The sequence below is a fragment of the Carcharodon carcharias genome, chromosome 11, assembly GCF_017639515.1.
Source record: "Carcharodon carcharias isolate sCarCar2 chromosome 11, sCarCar2.pri, whole genome shotgun sequence".
Taxonomy (NCBI): domain Eukaryota; kingdom Metazoa; phylum Chordata; class Chondrichthyes; order Lamniformes; family Lamnidae; genus Carcharodon; species Carcharodon carcharias.
In genome coordinates this window covers 141,427,191-141,451,242 of record NC_054477.1, presented here as the reverse complement: position 1 = coordinate 141,451,242, position 24,052 = coordinate 141,427,191, and positions in this window count along the sequence as shown.

Genomic DNA, 24,052 nt, shown 5'->3' with positions numbered 1-24,052 from the left:
TATGGCACAGAAGGAGGCCATTCAGCCTCCATGTGTGTGGGACGGCTCTCTGTAAGAGCAATTCAGCTAGTTCCACTCCCCTGCCCTTTCACTGTATTTGAGCATTTATTTGTCTCTTCAGCTGTTTATCCAATTCCCTTTTTGAAAGCCTTGATTGAATCTGCTTCCAACACACTCTCAAGCTGTGTACTCTAAATACTGACCACTCACTGTGTAAGAACAGTTTTTCCTCATGTTGCCATTCACTATATATCAGTAGGATTGAGTAAACAGTGCAGAAGTTGCTTTATGCAAGTACTAATGAGAATGTACCGGGCTAGATGACTAAGTAAAGGTATTCACTGACCAATAATGGCTAAATATATTTTGGATCAACTTAATTTAACAATTCTTATGTGACTTGAGTTTTGCTGAAAAAAAACACTTTGTTGAAGCTTTTTGTCTTGCACTCATCAGAACAATTACAAGAATGCCAATGTCAGGGGAAGCAACACTGTATGAGAAGAGAATGCTGATTGGTTGGCAAGTGGACTCTAGTCGAGGCATTGCCACGGAGAATGTACTAATTAATGGTGATGAACAGTTAACTGTCAACATTGTCTAAAATTTAAACCAGGCAGCATGACTCTGATTGGTCAAGACATTTTCCTGAGGAATGAGTCAGCAAATAGCTATTACTTATTTTTTTAGCTGAAACATGCACAATGTGTATACATGTTCTTTCTGTCTGCAAGGGCCCTGTGTATTAATATATGTGGCTTCCAGTACACACAAATGCATCACACTGCGAGCCTGACTGCCAATCTTAAATTGGTTGTCAGCGTAATTCTCAGCACCCCGAGAATTATTTAGCAAATGTTGTCCAATCACAGAATTGCATCTAATGTTGGACACTGTGGGAGGAATTTTCCATGCACACTGGTGTCGGACATGTTTGGTGTGAGCGGACAATATGGGGAGAAGGCCAAAAATTGGTTTCACGATGTTGTGAAACCAGTTTGCAATCACCCACTCAGCCCATCAATGGTGGGTTGCATCTCCCGCCATTGGATATCGGAAACCTCATTGTAATCCATCTGTATCATCATTGTAAGGCCAGCCCGCTGGAATCATCTTCCCAGGCTGGACCATTCACCCACATTGGCGTGATTGCACGTTGATGTGTTTCACAACAATATAAAAAAGGCATGCACTAGGCAGACTGCACTTTGAGAGGAACTCGGAGGTGAGTGCATAGTAACATTGTGCAGCGCTCGCGAAGGCCACCTGTTGGACTTCAAGGTTGAGGCCACTTGGGTGGGCGTGGAAGGATGGACTGCCCTGCATTTGAGACAACTTGGTGGGGGAGTGTTGCGAGGGCTACCCTGTGGTGGAGGTGACTTGGCGGGTGGGGGGGTGGGGGGGAGGGCTGCCCTGCAGTTGATAGTAGTGCACAAGCATGTGTGGGGTGGAGGGGAAGGATGCGGCCACACATTAGGAAACCCTTGTATAAAGTGACCATTCCCTGCAGCTGAGACAGTTCAGATGCAGCCGCATTGACATGCTTAGAGTCAGGCCTGTAGCTTACCTGCCTACTCAAGCAGCACAGAGGCATGAAAGTGCCACCAAGTGCTTGAGAGCTTTTCACCCCTTGGGCACAGACTGCAACCTAATGAGCATTTTAGTGGACCGCAGGATAGTTGGACAACTGGGCATGTTGTTCAATCTCCTCGCTAAAGCTGGTCATGGGGCAGTCACTGGTGGAGGCACTCACAGGTCCTTGTAAAGTCGTCATCCCGGTTTGGACCATTCTTCCCCATGGCTCAAGCTAACAGCGCAGCCTTGCAGTGCAGGTTAGGAGAATGCCTGCGCCTGAGCTGAGAACACAGCATGCTGTCCAGTGGGCAAAGCTGCCACGTCAATCAGTCAGGTGGAGTGGGGCAGAAGTGGGTGGAGTTTCAGGCAGCCATGCAGAGCACTAAATTCTGGCCAACCAAGTGGTGGCCAGCAAGAACCAAGAGAGGTTCTTAGAACATCCAAGCTAACTCACATGTCTCTCTCTTTCATCCTGCAGGAGAAGTATATCAGGAGCACTGATTCTGGTGACCTAGCTGTATGCCGTGTGGCATACAGAGAGTGAAGATGACAGATAAGAGAGCAATGGTGGCACCTGACTGCACAGAGAGGGGAGCAGCACCCTCAGGAAGAAGGGGCAGTTGGGGCTCCTGCACATACCACTGAAGAGCCACAACAAACCGTCGCTGGTCAGTGTCTAGCGATACCCTGTGTATATAGATGACGTCTTTCATTCCTGCAGATGACTGAGAACCAGTATCACCGAAGACTGCGCATATCTAGGGAACTGGTCGGACACAGCTGCCAGTTGCTGCAGGATTTGGCACAAAGGGGACATGCAGCTTATCCCCTGCCTGTGGAGATGAAAGTGAAAGTGGCGCTCAATTTCTATGCCTGTGGCTCGTTTCAGGGCTCCACAGGTGACCTGTGTGATATATCCCAAGCCTGCACCCACAAATGTACCCATGGGGTTATGGTTGCCATCTTTGCGAGGGCACACAACTTTTTGCATTTCGCCCAGGTCCAGGAAAGTCAGGGTGCAACATGTGCAGGGTGCCATTGCCTGCACTCATCTGACACTCAGATCACAGTGGCAAGAAGCAGTCAACTATATCATCACAAAGGCTTCCATTCGCTGAATGTGCAGCTGGTGTGCGATCAGCACATAGGCATCCATGCAGAAGGGTGAGTACTGTGTTGGCATGGGTCATTTAGCACAGCAATTAGGAGCACCACCGCCCCCCCACAACCTCACACACACACACATCCACCCCCCCACCCCCCGCCCCCATCACCCACCCTACCTTGGACCTCAGAGTACTTAGAGTGTGAGTAGCAAATGTCAAAATGAGGCAGTATTTGGTCAAGGGGGTGAGCCCTGACTGCTTGGAATGAGTGTCTCGTGGCTCCAGGGTCACGAATTGGCCAAGCCCTGTGAGGTTTTCCTCAGGTGGGGTTGGCCAGGCGGCAATGGCAATGCTGGTACAGGGTGGACTAATCAATGCTCATCTGTCCTTTCAGGAGCAAACAACCCATAACAATGCAGAAAGGTTGCAGACTGGTGGAGGGCTGCCCCACCTTATAATCTTGAGTAGATATGAGCAGGAGGTCCTGGAGCTGGAGAGGCACCATGTGCCTAGGTAAACCAGCCACAGTGAGGTTGTGGTGCCACAGGGAAGTAAGAGTGCAGTGCACTGAGGTGACAATGTCTGTAATAGCAACCATCCCACTGTTATCTCTATATTGATGTGAGCCTCGAACATGGAATTGCCATTGATAATGGAAAAGCATGGGCACCCTGATCCAGGTGCCAGGCATGCACAGTGACAGTGTAATGACTTCAACTAATGACACGTCCTTGTTCTTCCTTTCAGGCTCACCAGAATCTCATCGGGGTGAGGAACCTGAAGGCCCATCCCTGACCCCAGAGGATAGCGACCATAGAAACGCACCTGCATCACACCTTCTCAGCCAGGCAGACACTGGCACAGATACCAGCACCTCAGTGGACATCAGGTCATTGGATAGTATCTCAGTGCACAGCAGTGAGGGTATTTCACACTCGCTTGAGGTGCAGGTGGAGACAGAGAGTGCCCATCGCACCGGCAGTCAAAGGACTGCTGGAGACCAGGGGCATGCTCGGTCGGTGGCTGATGATGTGCCTCTGGAGTCGTCCCTGAGGCAGCAGGTGTTGGACATCCAGCAGGGTGTACGGGAGGATCTGGAGGAGATACATGAGGGAACATGTGGCATGGTCTCTGTTGTGGAGAAGTCCATGTGGAGCATGAGCATTGACCCTCATGGCTGAGCACACTGGCTCCTCCATGGAGAGAGTGGCAACCCTCATGGAGAGGCTCCCCCAGGAGCTGAATCAGGGGTTCTTGGGGATGCGCTCGGACCTAAAAGCCCTCACAGCGGTGATGATCTCAGGTGGTCAGTGTCATTATGGGACATGGATTGGGCACCCAGTATCCCAGCTAGGTGCCCGTCCATCAATGGTGAGCAGGGAGGTCCAAAGTGACCTGGCATTGGTGCACAAGCTGCTTGTTGTCCCTGCGGGCTCCTCTCAGGATGCTCCAGATGGCAGAAGCAGCTCCTCTGCCCCTCTGCCAGTGACCGTGGGATCTGATGAGGCTACGGCGACTGGGGAGATGCCAGCCATGGCACTGACCACACCCTCCCAGGCAGGGCCAGCACAGGCTTCATGGGCCAGAGGACGGCCATCAAGGTCATCAAAGCCAACAGGACAACAGAGAGAGCAGGCTGTCTCCAATGCTGGTACCAGCAAGGGGCAAGCAGTTAGACATAGCATCGCAAGCAAAAACTTAAAGCACCTTAACACAACACGGGCTTATCACTGGTGATATTTTTTCCCCCCATTTTTACGTTAATTATTATTAGGTGTGATGGAGAACACCATTCCATTTAATTTGATTTATGTATGTCAGGCACTAATTGTGTTTGTGTTCAACAAGCCTCTGGGTACTTCATTACTTCTGTAGGTGCAGGGTAACCCATGATCTTATGAGTGACTTGTTTCTCATTGAATTTTATTGAAATGGCACATAGTGCATGTTGTTCACCGAGCAAATGCTCCTGTCAGGTGTCGAGTATGGAGCCTGCAGCCCTGGCATGTGGTTCTTCTTTGGTTGGCTAGCTGAGGGATGGTTGGATCAAAACCTCCCGGGTGTCCCTGCCTCCCTGGAAGTTGCCCGGGTCAGCGTCTATCCCCTCAGCATTCTCCTGTGCGTGCTCATCCTTGGACTCACTACTGGACTTATTGTCTGCTGCCAGAGCAACTGCATCAACATCTTCTTCCTCCATTGCGTCCCCCCTTTCCAGCACCAGATTATCGAGAGCACAGCATGCATCCACTATCAGTGACATACAATCTGGGGGGTATTGCAGTGTGAACCCTGAACAGTCCAGTCATCGGAAGTGCACCTTGAGAAGACTGATGGTTCCCTCTACCACAGCCCTTGTGGAGGCATGGCTCCTATTGTACTGCTGCTCATCCTCTGTTCTTAGATGGCAGAGAGGCGTCATGATCCACCTTTTGAAGGGATAGCCCTTGTCGCCCAGCAGCCATCCATCCAACCGGACTGGAGCACTGAAGAGACTCGGCACCTAGGATTGTCTCGGGATGTAAGTGTCTTGGGAGCTGCCTGGCTATGTTGCCCAGCCTTGCAGAATCTGCATCCTATGGTCACACACTATCTGCACATTCAAGGAGTGGAATCCCTTCCTATTGATGAAGCCACCCAGCTCACCCACTGGCGCTTTGATGGCCACATGTGTGCAGTCGATTGCACCCAGCAATCATGGCAAAGCCTCTGGCTCACTCTGCCTGGCTGGCCTCATCCATGCGATAGTGAATGAAAGTCAATGCACACCTGAACAGAGCATCTGTCACCATCTTGACACAGCTGTGGACAGCTGATTGGGAGACTCCACAATGATCATCCACCAAACCCTGGAAAGAGCCAGAAGCATAGAAGTTGAGGACCACTGTGACCTTCAGCGTCACTGACATGGGATGTCCACCCACACTGTTGGAGCTGATCTCAGGGCTGATCATCTGACAAATGGAGGTCAAGGTCTCCATTGAGAGGAGGAGACTCCTTTGACATTGCACCTCAGACATATTGAGGTAGTTGCATCGCCGCCTATAAACCCTGGCAACAGGATAGTGGCATCTTCTGTAGCCCTTTCTGCTTTAGATTTCTGTTGGCCCTGCGCCCCTTGTGCCTGTGGCTATCTTCCCAAAGGTGGCTCCCCTAGAGGCTGAAAGGGGACACCTGGCTGCCTCCCCCTTCTGGCCCTCTCTTCCTCCGCAGAGGATGTGCCTCCAGCAGAGACCACAATCTGCATTCCCAGGGTAAATGAAGGCTGCCTGATACCTAAAAGGACTCAAGTGATATGACTCCTCCGATATGAAGCCTCTTATTTCTGTCAAAGCAGCTCTGAAGCGAAATAAAGTTGTCCTGTTCACACAAGCAGCAGCAACTTATGAGCTAAAGTACAAACAATTCACATTAGCAAACTCACTCACCCCTCTCATCCCACCTGTGGAAGAGGTTTTTGAAAACGTGGCCCACCTGTCTGCCTGTTGTGCTCTTGGAATGCCCTGAAAATTGCACGGGCTGCGTATAATTACAAACAGTTGGTGCCTCAAGGGTCTTAACTGGCCCATAAATTAACAGCGGGCGCACTCTGTCCTTATAGCAGCCCAACTAGTGAAATATCGTGAGGGTATGCAATAATGTCAGGACACATGCCCGAAATCATCACCCATCATTTATGTTCCAGCATATCAGGTGTGCGCCCACACGCCAAATGCAAAATTCTACCCTTAATGTTTCCACCCAAGAAGTGTCTGCAGATCAACTCTATCACTAATAGTTCAACTGGCCACCCTACAACAAACTGGCAACAGGGATAAAACAAGATTGAACAAAAGAAATTAAGTTGGAAAGAAATCGGCACTGTGCCTGGCCTGGTGATTCTAAGTAGCAAGCTCTGTTAGAATTGAAGAATTTATCCTCTCTCAAAATGCAACAGTTTGGAAGAAATGATCATTTTGAACCAGCCACAGACTCAATACATAGAATGCCTCACGTTTTTTTTTAAGCGAATGAAATTATGGGGGAGGAGAAGAGGCAAGTAATCCGCTTGAGTATTGTGGGAGCAAAACCTTCAGTGTGATTTGAAGTTTAATGGGACCCAGTGCCCCAGATTCAAAAAAATTTTATGAATTGGTAGACCTCGTGAAAGGTCACTTTCAACCCAAGCCCTCAGTCACGATGCAGATGTTCAGAATTATTTTGCAAAATAGAGCCCTGGGTGACCTATGTGACAAATTTGGAGCAGTTAATGGAACATTGTGAGTTTGATGCGACTCTGAACGACATGCTCAGATATCATTTAGTGTGTGGTGTGTAGGAGAACACTATTCAGAGAAGATTATTGTCCGAAGTGAATCTGGCTTTCAAGAAGATGCTAGAGATAGCGCTGGCCATGGAAAATCACAAGTAATACAGGGTGCACAAAATGGTGCCATCCTCCACATTGGGCAGGAACCCTCAGCTAAAAGTGGCACCAAAAAGCGAGACTCTGTCAAGAAGCTTGGAAACAGCCCCCGCTAGCCGACAAATAAAGAAAATAACTTAGCAGTGAAATCAGAATAATTTTCATAAAGGTGGAAACAATCATGCTTTTAATGATTGGCAGTTTAAAAAAAATTGAATGCTACTATTGTCACAGAAATGAATATATGATGAGGCAGTGCAAGCAAAGATTCAAGCAGGCTTGTAAACAAAAGAAGCTCAATGAAATTTACAATGTAGAAGAGCCTGAAATAACAAATCCTGACATTTACTCATTGTTTAATCTGAAAGTTGGAAAGACAGAACCAAATTTGTTACAGTGAATGTAAATGGCAAACCTGGTAAAATGGAAATGGACATGGGAGCTTCCATTAATTCCAGGTATTTGAATAATGGTGAACATTAATTAAGCTTTGAATGAACAGATGCCAAGCTAAACACATTTATGGGTGAAGACATTCAAGTAAAAGGCATAAGCAGAGTAACTGTCCATTATGGAAGCCAATCGGCATAGCCACCCATAATGGTGGTAGCAGGTAAAGTGCCAAGCCTTCTGAAGCGAGACTGGTTAAAGGAGATTAAGTTAGAATGGTCTGAAATATTTCAGTGGAGAGCAAGTGAGCTAACAGAATGACTTAAAAAGTATGCCACCATCTTCCAGGACAAACTGGGAAAAACCCAGGGCATGCAGGCCAAGATTTATGTGGCTGCAGAAGCAACCCCTCACTTCATGAAGGCGAGACTGGTGCTATATGCTCTGCAAGAAAAAGTCGATGCTAAGCTGAACAGGCTCGAGAAATTGGGTGTTATACAAGCTGTTCAGTTTTCAGAGTGAGCAGGACCCATAGTCCCCATCCTTAAACACAACCAAATTTTATGGGGACTACAAACTGATGGTTAAAAAACTAGCCAAACTGGACAGGTACCCCATTCCAAAAATTGAAGACCTGTATATCAAACAGGCAGGAGGGACAATGTACACAAAGCTTGACATGAGCCATACTTATCAACAACTAGAGTTGAATAATGCCTCCCGAGAATTTGTCACAATTAATACCCACAAGGGGTTGTACCAATGTACATGATTGCCTTTCGGTGTCTCCTCAGCTTGTGCCATTTTTCAGAGAACAATATAAAGCTTACTGCAGGGCCCCGGCCCAGTTTATAGTCTATTTAGACAATGTATTGGTGACAGGATTCACTGAAAAAGAACATTTTGCAAACTTCGAAGAAGTCTTAAAACATTTCTTGCAAACTGGTGCGCGTTTTAAAAAAGAAAAGTGCATGTTCCAAGCGAGGGAGATAATCTATTTCGGTCACTGGGTAGATTCACAGGCTTTCATTTGATTGAGGAGAAAGTGAGAGCCGTAAGAGAGGTCATGTGCCAAGAACACCTCAGAGCTCAGATCATTGCTAGGAATGATTAACTATTATGGGCAGTTCTTACCCAATTTGTTTACAGTGGTGGCCCCCCCTCCATTGTATTCTCAACTGAAAAAGAACCAATGTTGATCTTGGGAGGTGCCCCAGAAAGACGCTTTCATAAAGGTGAAACAATTTTTGCACCCGTCCAATCTATTAGTGCATTATGACCAGACAAAATAATTGGTGCCGACATGTGATGCATCTCCCTACGGAGTGGAAACAGTACTATCGCTTCAGATGGACGATGGAACGAATGGCCAATAGGTTATGAATCAAGAACGCTCACCACACTGGAAAAGGGATACTTGCAGTTAGAAAAAGAAGGCCTGTCCATCATCTTTGGTGTCAAGAAATTTCGCCAGTACGTACACGGCCGCCATTTTACAATCGTTTAAGAACACAAACCACTGTTAGGTATGTTTAGTGAGAAAAAGACTATACCACCCATAGCCTCAGCAAGAATACAGTGATGGGCCTGAATTCTGGCAGCATATGAATACACTTTTGTACATAGGCCTGCCAATCAAATTGCAAATGCCAATGCCCATAGGCATTTGCCTTTACAAGAAAATGATGAGCGCATCCCAATTCCACAGGAACTTGTTTTACTGTTAAATTTCTTAGATTCCTCGCTGGTATGTGCTCAATAGATCAGAGATTGGTCAAGTCGGGACCCAGTCCTATCTCAAGTACGAGAACAAGTGCTACATTGTTGGTCTCAGGAGCCTGCATCTGATGAAGTGAAGCCGTATTTTAACAGAAGACATGAAGTAACCAGCCAGGATGGTATCTTATTGTGGGGTGCACAAGTGATGGTTCCTCCAATGGAAGAGAGCCACTTTTAATTGAACTACACAGTGCCCATGCAGGAATTTCCCGAACGAAGACCATAGCACGCAGCTTTCTATGGTGGCCTGGGATGGATGGTGAAATAGAGAGTTTAGTAAAGCATTGTGGGCAATGTCAGGAACTACAAAAGTTGCCAGTGACAGCTCCATTATAGCCTTGAGAGTGGTCAGGTAGACCCTGGGTATGGTTACACATTGACTACGTTGGGCCTTTCCTGGAAACAGTACTTCTGCTCATTGTCAATGCCCATTCAAAATGGTTGAAAATATATGAGGTGGAGTCACCGTCGGCCGCTACAATTGAGAAACTATGCCAGAGTTTTGCCATTCACAGACTACCGCAAGTAATTGTTTCTGATAACGGCACCGCATTCACGCGTGCTGAGTTTCAATGGTTCATCAGCCTCAAGGGTATCACTGATGCTCAGAATTTTGCCATCGGCGGGGGTGCTCGATGGGGGCTGTCGGGAAGCTGATTGCCGCCCACGATCGGGACCGGACCGCGATTTCACGCGAGCAGGCCAATTAAGACCCACCCAGCGTTAAACGCGACCTTCAGCGTCAGCGCTGCCTGTGCAGGGCAGTGGGGGGGGGAGGGCGAGCGCGCCAAGCACAAACTTCACGCATGCACGGGAATGCACACTTCATAATCACCCTGAGGAGGAGATGTAGTCTTTTTAAAAAGGAAAATGAAGAAAATAAAAATGTCATAAAACATGTCCCCTCAGGTGACTCTGTCATATGAGCAGGGACATGTTATTAATTACATTTTTAAACTTTTAATTTTATTTTTATTTTTATTCATCCCACCCATGGATGAGGGTTCCAAAAAAATGCAAAGGCTGCTTGGCCTTTTTGCCTAACAACCAACCGTTAGGTTGGACGGGCAGCGAAAAATTTGCATTAATTAATTAGTTAATGGCCTTAACAGGCCTTTTAACACCCTCGTCCGATGTCAATGAGCATCATTTCATGCTCAAGCGGGTTGGACGAGCGCCCACCTGCCGAGCAAAAATTTCTGCCCCATGTGAAAACTGCACCGTATCCCCCTTCCTCAAACAGACTCGTTGAAAGAGCGGTTCAAACATTCAAGGCAGGCATGAAAAAGGTAGCTGTCTAATACTTGGCAACCAAGCTAGCACACTTTCTTTTTCATTATAGGACTACCCCTCACACAACAACAGGTGTCACACCTGCAGAGTTATTGTTGAAACACCGTCTCAGGACGAGATTGAGCTTAGTAATGCCCAATTTAGAGAGGAAGGTGGAAAGGAGCCAGGGAAGCCAGAAAACTGGACACAACTGGCATAGTCACGAGGGGTAACTTGCATTAGGAGAGACAGTATATGTGAAAAACTTCAAGGAAGGACCAATGTGATTACTGGATGAAATAGGTGTGGTGACTGGACCTCTATCTTACCACATTGAGGTGGAAGGCTGGATCATCTGTAAACACATGGGCCATTAAGGAAGAGAGAGCGACACAAATCATTAAGATATGGTTCCACTAGTGACCATGACCGGGTCTGCATTTCCTGTTGAGGATACTCAACCCAGGACTGACATGTCTGATGTTCCTGAAAGGGTTGAGGATCCAGAACTGCAAGTGTCCAAATGAAGCACCTGCTGTTCAGGCAACTCCAGAAAAGGAGGTTCCTGGCAAAGAACCTGAAGTTGTGAAGCTGCAACGTTCCACATGTATCAGGAAACCACCTAAAAGACTGAACTTGTAAATTCCTTACCCAGTGTAAATATTATGTTGTCTTGAAAAATTTGTACTTATAAATACAATACGTAATGCTGAGTTAAAAGGGGAGGAAAGTAGTAAGTATGGTTTTATTTAGTGTGCAATGTACCTTTAGGATTAATACTTGTGAAAGAAGATCACATGATCTGTTGTAACCAATAGGAGAGTAGTGCAGGCTACCTCACTAGTCAGTGTAGAGATAGAGTGCAGAATTTTCTGGCTGATGCGTGGGTGGCGAAGCCCGCACATCAGTGCTTAAAATGTCGCGCACTAACGTTGCACGAGCGTCCCAACATTAGTGTGCGGCATCATGATATTTCAGTCGGCAGACGCGCTCAGCAGCGGGGCGTTCGTCCGCCATTAATTAAAGGCCTCGTTAAGGCCCTTAACTTGCCAATCGACGAGGATTTTGAGGGGCCTGTGCGAACTTCGGTTCAGCGCATTGGCCCAACGGGCAGGCGGGTAAGTGATTTTTTTATCAAAACTCATGCACTGGCGGGATATGTGGACTCAGAGATGTTGTTCATGTTTTTTCCAAAGTATTTAATGCAGAAAGTGTTTTAAACTTGCCCGTGTGATTGTTACCAGTTCAGATCGATTTCCAACAGCTTTTTGTGTAATTTGAAGCTTCAGCTCACCAGTCTGCTGAAAGTAATCTTTATCGGGCCTGCAGCTTTCCGGAGGCCTCCATTTAGCCTGGTTATGGATTCTGACATCTCCACTGGGGGCAGCTCCTCCGAGGAAGAAGGGAGGGATAGAATAAGGAGGAGCCCAGGAGTGGACAATCAGCCTCCAGGGGAGCTATCTTTGGCAGGCCAGGCGCAGACACAAGAGGCGCAGGGCCAAGAGGTAGTCCAAGGACCAACGGGCCGGAGGAGATGCCACTATCCTGCTGCCAGGATATACAGGTGGCGGAGCAGCTACCTCAATATGACTGAGGTGCTGTGCCGAAAGAGGTTCCATCTCTCGAGGGAAACAGTCAACTATATCTGTCAGATGATTGACCCTGAGATCTCCCCTAACTGTGTGGTTAGACAACCTATGCCAGTGCCTCTCAAGCTCACAATTGCCCTCCACTTCTATGCCTCTGCCTCCTTCCAGGGCTCGGTGGGTGATCTTTGAGGTGTTTCCCAATCAGCTGTCCACACTTGTGTCAAGCAGGTCAAGCGATGCTCTGTTCAGACGGACATTAACCTTCATCCACTTCTGCTGTGACCAGGCAAGTCAGACACAGCGAGCCAGAGGCTTCGCGGCCATTGCTGGCTTCCCCCGCGTCCAGGGTGCAATCGACTGTACACATGTGGCCATCAAGGCGCCAGCAGGTGAGCCGGGTGCCTTCGTCAACAGGAAGGGCTTCCACTCCATGAACGTGCAGATAGTGTGTGACCACGGGATGTGGATCCTACAAGTCTGTGCAAGGTACCCAGGCAGCTCCCACGACACCTACATCCTCAGACATTCCCAGGTGCCAGGAATCTTCAGTGCTCCGGCTCGGCTGGATGGTTGGCTGCTGGGTGACAAGGGCTATCGCCTCAGAAGCTGGCTCATGACGCCTCTCCACCTTCCAAGAACAGAAGCTGAGCAGCGCTCCAATAGGAGCCATGGCACCACAAGGGCTGTGGTGGAGAGAACCATTAGTCTTCTCAAGATGCGCTTCCATTGCCTGGACCACTCAGGAGGCGTACTCCTGTACACCCCAGATCATGTCTCTGTGTTAGTGGTAGCATGCTGCGCTCTGCACTATCTTGAGCTGGAAAGGGGTGATGCAGTCGATGATGAAGACCTTGACTCACTGGATGAGGCCACACATGATGAATCCAGCAGTGGCTCAGAAGATGAGGAAGCACAGGGCGATGAGGAGGGGCAGCCCTCCGACCCGCTACTACACCAAGGAGGCAGGGACACCGGGAGAATTTAATCCAATGAACCTTCAGCTAGCTGCACATACATGGATCAGCAGGACCAGCATTGCCTGGCACTTCCACATGTGGTACTTAGGTGCTACATCTTCCACCTCATCAGCTGCAACTAAGGGCTTAGTACAGAAACATCAATGTCCACTCAAACACTCATGAGATGTTTTGAAACATAAAAATGCAGCACAAAGGAAACACCCTCAGCCAGTCAGAAAAGTGGACTTTATTCCATCCAACATCAAACACAAACGTTGCTCTGATGTGCAAAACTATTTTTTCCCTAACTTAAGGCCAACACAAAATCACCAGTGACGTACCCATGGAGTGCCTAAGGTGCATTATGCTTTTGTTTGCGGGTGCTACGTCTAGGTGCTGCCCCATTGCTCGGAGTGGCTTGGGAGACAGCTTGCTGAATCTCCTGTCCTGTTGGCCTCGATGCCCTTGGCGGGCATCCTCTGGCCCGTGGAGCCTGTGATGGCCCCGCCTGGGAGGTAGTGGCCAATTCCAGAACTGGCACCTCCCCAGTTGTCGCAGCTTCAACGTATGCAATGGTCACTGGCAGAGGGGTGGAGTAGCTACTGTCCTCATCCGGAGCGCCCTGAGAGGAGCTTGCAGCAACGACAGGCAGCTGCTGCGCCAACATGAGGTCACATTGGACCAACACTTGGTGCCCAGAACATCTCCCACTTTGGGAATGACCACCTGTCAGGGCTTGCAAGTCAGAGCGTACCCCAATCTGAAGAGTCTCAATCCGATCGAAGCCCCTCTCCATGAGAGTCGCCAATCTCTCAGCGGAGGAAGCATGAAGCTCTGTCCTGAGGTTCATGCCTTCACTTACACTCTGACTGGACTCCTCCACCACAGAGACCAACTGAAGCAGACCCTCATGCAACCTTGCCGGATGCTCCCACGATTCCTGCCTCTTGTCTTGCAGCTGCTGCATTGGTGACATCTCCAGAGGCACATCATCAGTGCCCGACTCAGCACGTGCTTGGTTCCTTGCAGCCCTCTGGCTGCTGGTGCCATCTGTCCTTGCCATCTCCGCCAGCGATTATGAAGTGCCCTCTCCACTGTGTTCCGGGACACTAGCCAACGTTACATTTCCCACGGAAGTGTTTGTGGCTGCACTGGTGCCTGGCTGGCTGAAATGATGTGAAGCAAGTTGTGAGTCTTGGCCCTCAGGTGTGGAGGGGGGGCCTCCGGACTTGGTGGCCGCAGCCATGCGGTGGTGATGCTGAAATTAACAACAAGAACAGTGCATCAGTTAGTGTTCAGTCAGTAGCACCTTTCATCCTTTCCCCCCCCCAACCTCATAAGTTATACCTAGCTGCTGCACCCCACCCACGCCTCTCCCGCCCGCCCTGGCTGCCTGCCTTCTCCCCAGCTCCATGGCCTACTTCCCGTAGGTGGTGAGGCGCTGGAGCAAGGGCATGCCCACCACCAGTCCTCTGTTGCTCCCTGGGATTGTGTTTAGTTTTTGCCTGGAGAACAGAGAAGAGGATTTATTGGGGCTGATCGCTCATATACTCTGCACACGCACGCCGCACCCCAACCACAGTGGCCCATCTGAGGCCTCCAGAGGCTCCTGTCCACACTACTGATGATCAGTCCCCAGAAGATAGTACGGCTGGTCCCAACCCTCTCCCCCAACAGTCACCTTGGACACATTCAGCGTCCATCACTTTGAATAACACACGGGTCTTTGCGTCCATGGCAAGGAGGCGCAACTAGGTGTGGCGCCAAGGTAGCAAATGGCTCCTGGTCACGATACCTTGAGGCTCCCCTTCCACCATCTCATCACCATCAATAAGACATGTGTTGGAGTTCTGAGTATATGTCTAGCTGCCTCCCCTGCAGGTTTCCCACAGACTACTCAAATGCGACAAACACCAACATATGCTGCGGGGAGAACCCATCTTCTCCTCAAGCACTAAGGCTGATGTTAGCATGGTCACTATCTGTTTGCCCACCTAGCATGCGCCAAATGCCCAATGCAGTAACGACAATAAGACATGGGGGTGGGGGAAGGGCCTCAAAGGCTATGGCTATCTGCTGGGTCAAATGGCCAAGGCTGACATGGTACTCACCCTTCCAGAGCGCAGCAAATCATTGAAGCGCTTGCGGCACTGGGTTCCAGTGCACCACACATTGTCATGGGCGCTTACAGCCACCGCCACCTCCTGCCACGTCTGCCTGGTGACGTGGCGGGCCCTCCTCCTCCCATCTTCTGGATACAAAATACCTTGATGGTTGGCCACCACTTCACGGAGGACAACAAGACAGGCATCTGAGAACCGAGGGGCACAGTGGTCCTCTGCTGGCCTCTCCTGCAGCCTGCCCCCCTCCTCCTGCTCCTGTGCCCTGAAACCAACATGTCTCTCTCTGTGAGTGGCCATGGTGCACTGCCTCAACGAGGCTGCCTGGCCACTCTTTGTACAGACTGCAAGTTCCTCATTGGAACCGGCGCTCTGAACATGCCCGCCGCCAATTTGATTTTCTCATTATCCACGGGCGTCACAAACCCGCTGGGCAGGCCTTCATTGCCTCGCCCCCCTCCCTGTGCAAAATGGCGGCAGGGCCCATTTCGGCGGCAGCGATCGGCTGCCTGCCCACTGCCAAGTCAGTCGGGCCTGCCCACCCATCAAGGGCAAAAATTCAGTCCAGAGTTGGAGTTGAATTCACACGTGTAGTTACTGCTTAGCATATTGTAAATAAACTTCATGTTTCCCACCCAAGGGGGATCAACTCTATCACTAATAGTGCAACTCAGCCACCCCACAACAATTTATTTAGTGAACATTAAAAGAGAATCACATTTTAATTATTGTTTCTGGCAAAGATTTATCATGTTTCACTTTCATTAAGTATTGGAATTTATATATATCTGAAATTTTGAAACAATGTTTGTATAGCAGTAATGTGACATTCTTATACACAAGTCATTAGTTAGTTCTGCCTGGAGATTTCTATGACTATTATTACACAAGAGAAATTATTAACAATAAAAAAGGAATTGTGAAATATCTCATGCATATATTTATTATAAAAGTCTTCCATTCTACTGTTTCAGAGTAAAAGCAATCCATCTGCAACATAACAGATGTCTTAACCAATTATCAAATATTAAAAACTTTAATGGTACAGCATGTGGTTGACAGAATTAATGCAATGAATCTTGTGCACTTTTAGTATTGCCAGAAGTGGTGCATGGAAGAAACAGCTGAAGTATGAAAAGATGAAAAGATTATCCACTGAACTGGACCCAAGCCAGAAGGAACAGAAGTCATAAATAATTGCTGCAACAGAATGTCTACAGAAGGTAGAACTGCGGGAAGACTATCAACATAAACCCGTGCCGCAGCTGCTAATAACTATGAATGCATGAAGTTCTAACTGAATCCAATGGTCATAAAATGCAAAATTGACCCTTTCCTTTTTCATTCCTCCCTTGTTATCTATTTCCTCTAATATTGAAACTGCTGTAAAACAAGTTCAGTGTGATAGATATTGCCAAAAGGTATTTCTGACTGGCTCAGTAGATGCATCTGTTGAAAATACATGCCAACAATTATTAAATTGTACAATAGGACTGTAAATAGCCCAATTTTCAATTTAGAGCAAAGCTCTGCCTATCATGCAAGTCTCATCCATTAAAACTGAGTGAAATGGAGATGAATCTGTGAGGCCTTCTTGCTATGCCTTCTTAAAGGGAAAAGGCATGTTCTTTTCATTTTGTGTTTCAGGGGATCTTGGCTGCATTCTGCTCTGTGCTGGCTTTCCCTCCACTTTTGCAAAAGTCATCTTATTAGTACTTTGTTTTATTATTTTTTTTTGCTTCTACTGGCTTAAACTTTATAATTTACAAAGAGGTAAGGATGAATATTCCTTTGCTAATTCGATTTACTCCACATGATATGAAGAAATAGTTTTAGGCAAAGGTCCTGACAATATCCCAGCTATAGTTCTGAATGCTTAGGAACTAGCTGCACCTCTAGCAAAAGCTGTTCCGTCTCAGCTACAACACTGGCACCTACCCAACAATATGCAAGATTTACCAGATATGCCCTGTCCTCAAATGACTGGACAAATCCAACCCTGCCAATACCTGGCCCATCAGTTTACTCTTGATCATTAGCAAATGGTGGAAAGTATCAATGACAGGTAGAATTTACACAGCGATAACTGTTCACTAATGCCCAATTTGTGCTTCACCAGAGTTATTCAACTCCTGACCTCACTACAGCCTTGCCCTAAAAATGGACAATAGAGCTCTCCACTGGTGGGAATCAGACCTGGCACAAAGAAAAATAGTTGTGGTTGTTGGAGGCCAATCAACTCAGGCCCAGGACGTTCCTGCAGGAGTTACAGAGGATAGTGTCCTAGACCCAGTCATATTTAGCTGCTTCATCAATGACTTCCCCTCCACCACAAGGTCAAAAGTAGGGATGGTTGCTGATGTTTTCAAATTGTTCAGGGCCATTCACAACTCCTCATACAGCAGTTTGTGTCCATATGCAGCACAACATGGATAACATTGAGGCTTGGGCTGATAAGTGGCAAGTAACATTCAGCCAACACAAATGCCAGGCAATGATGATTTCCAACAAGAAATCCATCTCCCCTTGATATTCAACATTGCTATCATGCACCATCAACACCATAAGTGTTACCAGAAATGTAATTGGACCTGCTATATAAATACTGTGGCTACAAGAGCAAGTCAGAGGCTATGAGTCCTATGATGAACAACTCATCTCCTGACTCCCTAAAGCCTCTACACCATCTACAAGACACAAGTCAGGAGTCTCCACTTGCCTGGATGAATGCAGCTCCAACAATACTTAAGAAGCTCATCATCATTCATGACAAAACAGCCTGCTTGATCGGTACCCATCCACCACCTTAAACATTCACTCCCTACACCACCGCGGCAGCAGTATGTACCATCTACAAGGTGCACTGCAGCAGCTCACCAAGGCTCCTTCAACAGCACCTTCTAAATCCATGACCTGCACCACCTAGTAGGGCAAAGATAGCAGATACATGTGAACACCTCACCTTGCAAGTTCCCTCCAAGCCACACACCATCCTGACTTGGAACTTTGTCATTATTCCTTCACTGTCGCTGGTTCAAAATCTGGAAGTCCCTTCCTAATAGTACTGCAGGTGTACCTACACCAGATGAAATGCAACAGCTCAAGAAGGCAGCTCACAGCCACCTTCTCAAGGGCAATTAAGGATGAGTAACAAATGCTGGTCTTGCCAGTGACACCCACATCACATGAAAGAATAAAACATATTTAGGCAGCACCTATAGGGAAAAAATGCATGGTTATTATGTTTCCCTCTCCACAGAGTGTGACTGTCCTGAACATCAATCTCATTTTATCCAAATATAGCATCAAGGAGCCCTAGTAAAACTGAAGTTAATGGGAATCAGGGGAAAACTCTCTGCTGGTTAGAGTCATATCTAGCACAAAGGAAGATGGTTATGGTTGTTGGACTTCAATCATTTCAGTCCTAGGGCATTATTCTGAGGAATTCCTGCAGCAGTGCCCCTGGCCTAACCATCTTCAGTTGCTTCATCAATGACCTTCTCTCCATCATAAGATCAGAACTGGAGATGTTCGTTGGAGATTGCACATGTTCAGCTCCATTTGCAACTCCTCTAATGCTGACGCAGTCCATCTCCATATGTAGCAAGACCTGGACAACATTGAGGCTTGGGCTAATAAGTGGCAAACAACATTCATGCCACACAAGTGCTACTGAATGACCATCTCCAACAAGAGAGCATCTAACCATCTCCCCTTGATGTTCAATGGCTTTACCATTGCTGAATCTCCCACTATCAACATCCTCAGGATTACCATTGACCAGAAACTGAGCTTAAGCAACCGTATAAATACTGTGGCTACAAGATTAGGTCAGAGGCTAGGCATTCTGTGGTGAGTAACTCAGTTCCTGACTTCACAAATCTTGTCAACCATCTTCAAGGCACAAGTCAGGAATCTGAGGAAATACTCTGCACTTGTCTGCATGAGTGCAGCTGCAACAATACTCAAGGAACTCGACACCATCCAGGACAAAGCAGCCCCTTTGATTGACACCCGATCCACCACCTTGAACATTCACCCCTCCACGACCAATGCACTCTGGCAGCAATGTGTACCATCTACAAGGTGCATTGTAGCAACTCACCCAAGGGTCCTTCAACAGCCCCTTCCAAATGCTTGACCTCTACCGCCTGGAATGACAAGGGAAGCAGACGCATGTGAACACCTCGACTTGCAAGTTCCCTCCAAGCCACACACCATCCTGTCATGGAATTATTTCACCATTCCTTCACCATCACTGGATCAAAGTCCTGGAACTCCCTTACAGCACTGTGGGTGTACCTACAATACATGGACTGCAGTGGGTCAAGAAAGTGACTACTACCATCTTCTCAAGGCCAATTAGAGATGGACAATAAATGCTGGCCTAGCCAGTGATGCGCACATCCTGTGAACAAATAAATTTTAAAAATAGATACAACCAGGCCTGCTCAGTGTTTCCAGCGATTTCTGTTTTAATTCCAATTTTCAGCACCCGTAGTATTTTGAATTTTGGACATTCCCTTTGTTTCAGTTGCAATATATTGTTTTAGAGGCATGATGCATAAGAGCTTGGGAAGGGCCACAAGTTCAGAAGCAATGACACTTCACATGTTCCCAATACATCCGTCCCAAACCTGGAACCTGTTACTGGATTTTCCAGAGAACTCCTTCCTTCATTGCTTCCACTTCAAGCAAGCAAGCAGACACAAAATTGTGTGATCTGCTGCACAGCAACCACACAATGCCTGAATCAGCATCTTTTCATAAGCTTACCACAGAATGAATGACACTTTGCCTAGAATTTATAGCACAGGAATAAGCCTTTTAGCCCAACTGGTCTATGCTAGCGTTTATGTTCCACATGAGCGTTCTCCCATCCTATTTCATGTAACCCTATCACCTACCAGCCTGACTTGGAACTATATCCCCATTCCTTCCCTGTCACTGGGCCAAAATCCTGGAACTCCCTTCCTAACAGCACTGTGGTATGACTACACCCCATGGACTGCAGCAGTTCAAGAAGGCAGTTCACCATCACCTTCTCAAGGGCAATTAGAGATGGGCATTAAATGATGGCCTAGCCAGTGATACCCACATTCTGTGAAAAAAATCTCTCTATTCTTTTTAGCTTCATGTGTTATTCCAGTTTCCTTTTACGATAGCTATCCTACCTGCCTCAACTACAAGATGCGATAGCAAGATCCATATTCCACACAATGGGTGAAGGAATTCTCCTGAATTCCTTTTTGGAATTATTGGTGACTATCTTATATCCATGACAGTTCAATTCTCCTACACATGGAAACATATTCTTTTTCAACCCTAACAAACTATTTCAAAATTTTAAAGAATCCTTATTAGGTCATTGATTTTCTTGATGCCGCCAGATCCTAAGTCAACTTGACCAGCCTGTTGTGCATATGTTATTGTTGTCTTTGGTCTGAAATGTGGCTGTCGTGGTCCTGGACTTACAGGAAAGACTGGCGGTGATACTATTAGCAAACTCTATCTTTTATTTATCATTATGCTAACAATTTACAAGATAGTATCTACACAATGCTCTACATGGAACTATCTATCTCCATGCTTTTATCATGGCATCTTATGTCACTGATGATGTGTACTATATATTTACATGTTTTATATTAACCCTTTATACTACAATACAAACCTGTATTAAGGAGCTGACAAATAATATAGGAAGAATTTTGTCCTCGTCGGGCGGACGTGGCAGGCCCGTGAGCAGTCGCCAATCAGCCCACGGTTGGGCCCTGACATGGATTTCACACTGGCTGGTCAATTGATGACCAGCCAGTGTGAAACACTTGCTGCAGCACTCTGCACTGCCGGGGTAGGAGCGGGATGAGTGTGAACGCGGAGATGTGCGCGTGTGTGGGGTGTGCACAGTAAAAGCTCCCTGAGGCACAGAGCTGCTCAGGGTGCCGAAGATTTTTAGCAATCAAAATAAAGATATTAAAAATAATGAAAACACGTCCCCTCATGTGACTCTGTTACATGAGCAGGGACATGTTCAATATGAGTGTTAAAATTTTAGAATTTTTAAAAATCACTGGATGCAACCTCACCCCACCCATGGATGAGGTTTCACCAAAAATGCAAATGTCGATTGGCCTTTTCAGCCGCCTGCCAACCAAATAGTTGGATGGGCAGCAAAAAGTTTGAGTGAATTAGTTCTTTAACAGCTTTAAAAGGCTGCTTAATTGTTGGTGGGCGCACTGCCTACTCCCACAAGGGCCGGCCGACTGAAATATCGTGCGAGTGTGCGATGACGTTGGGTTGATTGCCTGATGTCGCGTGTCATTTTATGCTCATTTGGGTCGGGCGCACGCCCGCCCGACAGAGTAAAATTCTGCCCCATGTGATCAATGGGCAACACCTTTCTGGTTTTCTGGTGGAAAGTTGTCAGCTGGACAGAGTCTATGTTCAATGACAGGAAACCCTCCAACCCTCAAATACATGGAGTTGTACATCTGTGAGGACTGATGCTTTTCAAGGCATTCCTATAGCATGAAGAGAAAAGTTTTGCACTTTATTGATATGCAAGTGATAACTAATCACAGCAAGATCATCATGCTTCCCAATGGCTGTTCTCCAGGTAGCAGCTAACTTTAATTTTGCTGCAATCCACAGATCCTGCATTATCTGAAAGAGGAGAAAAACTGAATGGTTGGTTCCTTAGCAGCAGAAGGCTATAATCTGCAACCTTGGCAGATGATAGCACTGAGGAAAAGAAAAGCATGGGGATATTGTTGTGTGGGTATTTCAGCATCTGTTTTGGTGATCCTTGGCAGCTATGCCCAACTTCAAGTCATGTCTGCTAGGCACAGTGAAGGGATTTGCAAATGACTAATGGTTATGCGTGATGTGTCAACCGTGATTCACTTGCTAACACTCTCATCTCTGGATTACAGGTTTGGGGTTCAAGTCCCACTGCAGAGCTGGAGCAGAAAAAACAATTCTAACAATCCTACAGTGCAGGGGTAGTGCTGCCTTTTGGCTGAGAGGTTAAACCAAGGCTCTTTCTGCCTGCTCAAGTAGATGTAAAAGGTCTCGTGTTGCTATTTCAAAGGCAAGCAGGGGAGCGATCCTTGAGATCCTGGCCAATATTTATTCCTCAATCAACATCACAAAAACAGATGGTCTGGTCATTATCACGACATTGTTTGTAGAATTTTGATGTGTGTAAATTGGCTGTTGTGTTTTCTACATTACAAAAGTGGCCACACTTCAAAAGTACTTCATTGGCTGTAAAGTGCTTTAAGACATCCAGTAGTCTTGAAAAGCACTAGATAAATGCAAGTCTATTTTTCATACTTCATGTGACAGCTCTCAGAGGGTGTAACAATTCCAAGCATAGGCTGAGCCACAGCTGATATGGCCTGCAAGAAATGTGAGCAAAATGGAGGAATACAATTACATTGCTTACTCCTGATGGCTAGACTCTTTTTTTTGCAACTAGCAAAAATGTTGAGCACTGGACAACTGTGTAGATGCTGCCACTTTCTACACTGAACAATCAGGCACAGACCACTCCTTGAGCCATGACATCCACATTTTCTGATCATAAGCACACTTTTGTTAGAAGCTATATACTTTCTATAAGCTCTGAATGTAAAAGAGCTACAACCGAGCAGCAACAGCTGTAGAGCCAGCTCTGTAGCCTGGTTACCTTGCTTTTAGACACTCCATGTACACATAAATGCTTTGATTCTGAGATAGTTTGGCCCTGCTGCATTGCACATGGTCAGGGCAATTGCATAATTCTACTATGTTCCCTACATGGTCTTCCTGTGCACATGCTGTGCTGTTTTACTTTGGAAATAACATGGAATTGATAAGGCAGAAGTTCTGGAGGGCTGCTGAATTCTTAAATGGGAAACAGCATTCATTTTTTGAAGCCTGGTAATGGAAAAGAATGAGTGGAGAACACCCCTTAACTGAGATTTTCAGTGAAGAAAGCCATGAGATTTCACAAAAGGACAATGGGAATCTTTTGACAGAGAAAATTGTTCACGAAAGAACAAAGGACCAATTTTGTGGGTATAGTGTTCCTAAGGGAGGCACTAACAATCTACATTCCAGTTATCTGCTTCCCTTGGACTGCCTATGAACTTCCCATCCTCCTCTCAGAATGCTCAGGCAGCGCTGCACCCGCAACAGACAAAGATATTCAAATGAACCAATGCTATCACTTATATGATGCCAGTACAATGTGCATCCTGAATTCCTGTCCCAGCACTGGCCCTGGGTTATGTACAATCTGTCCTCCTATTAAAAAAAGTACTAACAGCAAGTTTTTTTTTGAGTTCTTTGAGGTCTGAGTCAGCTCGAATTCTAAAGCCCAGGAACTTAGATTCTGAAACAAGTAATTGCTTTATCGCAATTCCAATACTTAAAAGGGTAGTGTCTGAAAAACTTCATGAGGAAAATTGGATGGTGGGAGTCCCTTTTGGTATCCCATTATACTTGTATCATCTGGATGAGGAGAATGAACAGGAAAATCTTTTGGATGCAAAAACAATAAGGCAACACCTAAAAAGGACACCAGCAACTGAGAGGTACCTTGCTGAGAAGGTTTACAGAGCCCAACAGGCATTACCGGGCCTTCGTAAGGAGCCATACCTCCAGAGGTTCTTGTCTAGTAAAGAGGCTGTCAGAGTAGTGTCACCTGCTAGAAGAGGACCTTAAATCATAGACCAGAGCCTGTGCCTCACTGTGTGAGTGAACTTCAGCACAGTTCCTCAATTTCTACACTACTGGATGCTTTCAGGGAGGCCTTGCTGGCATAAGCCAATCAGCAGTATTTTGATGCATCCATCAGATCATGGATGCCTTG